General features: G+C 40.6%; 1 pseudogene; it reads left to right on the top strand.

Annotated features, from left to right (window-relative positions):
• Positions 1-309: 309 nt before the first annotated feature.
• On the top strand, positions 310-1007 carry LOC149257805 (RING-H2 finger protein ATL32-like; annotated as a pseudogene).
• Positions 1008-1286: the final 279 nt, after the last annotated feature.

Genomic DNA, 1286 nt, shown 5'->3' with positions numbered 1-1286 from the left:
ACTCTATTTTACGCCTGTACCAGCCATGAAGTTGAACGAGGTTCCAGTGTTAAGCTTGTTGATGCTCGAATTCTCCGTCACAAATTCCCTCACACCTTGCCCACCTATTCATCATCTTTTTCCGATACATATGTTAGATGCTCCGAAGATTCTGATCACAAACATAGGATTCTGAGATTCAGTACAAATATCTGGAAATAACTTTTGGATTTTTATCATTTCATTGCCCCAACTAGTCGGGAATTGTTTGCGCAAATTGTGTGTCGTGTATAGAATTAAAATATTTTGACTACAACTCACATATAATACATGGCATTAGCACAACCTCCACTCTCAGTGATAAAGTTGCAGGCCCTCTTCCATTTTTTGGATTCTGTGAAAGCCAAATTCAAGCATTTAACAGTGTGTATGTTGAATGGCGGCTGTGTGTTTTTTAAAACAAACCCTCTGTTGGCGTCGATTGCAATCTATGTGCTTTGCACGGCGGCAGGGTTTATCATGTGGATTGCCATGTGTTTATTGGATTTGACAGCGGGAACTCATATTTTGGAAGCCACCATACTTGTGAGGAAGGGTTTGAATGAGAATATCCCCCCCTGCATTGCAGCTTCTGAATGGTGTATTTTCCCTCTCTTGTTGGATTCTTCATATTGCTGGGAAGGATTCATATTGATATCAATGTTGATAGCCACCGCTCCAGACCTAATCCGAACAAAAGGAGCAGTGTGTCATGCCGCTCCAAGATGATAGCATCGCTGCCCAAAGGCAAGTACGTGTGTTTGAGAAGAACAGAATAAGCAAATAGGAATGATTCATCTTCATCATCGTGTTCAATCTGTTTAGGGTGCATTGGGGAGGAGGATGGAGTTCGTGTTCTTCCCAACTGCAGACACTATTTTCACATTTCTTGCATTGATAGCTGGCTTCTTCCATGTACTGTCAATCACTCTTCATGCCCTTTGTGAAGAGCCACTGTAATCTTCCCCAACACATTACAAGAAAAATAAGACAAATCGCGACATTACAAGTTCATGTTGCTCACAGAAGCAAATCCTGAAAAATGGATTTGTTTCCTCCCCTGTTTTGGGTCCCTGTTTTCCAATGATCCTCGATCCCTAGAGGTTTTTTTTTTTTAGGCAAAACATTTCAAGCCACAATGATTCGTGTAAACATATCTGTGGGCTGAAATCCCACCTAATTTTTTTATACATAAGAGCTATGATTCCATAATGAAGTTGGCCTTCTTACTTGATTTGTGGTTTTTAGATTCTTGTTGTCGTACATTC

Source organism: Pinus tabuliformis, chromosome 6, assembly GCF_031772625.1.
Source record: "Pinus tabuliformis cultivar Carrire ecotype Pingquan chromosome 6, CPIR1, whole genome shotgun sequence".
Lineage (NCBI taxonomy): Eukaryota > Viridiplantae > Streptophyta > Pinopsida > Pinales > Pinaceae > Pinus > Pinus tabuliformis.
The sequence above is the reverse complement of the archived record's forward strand: the minus strand, read 5'-3'. Positions and strand labels throughout refer to the sequence as shown.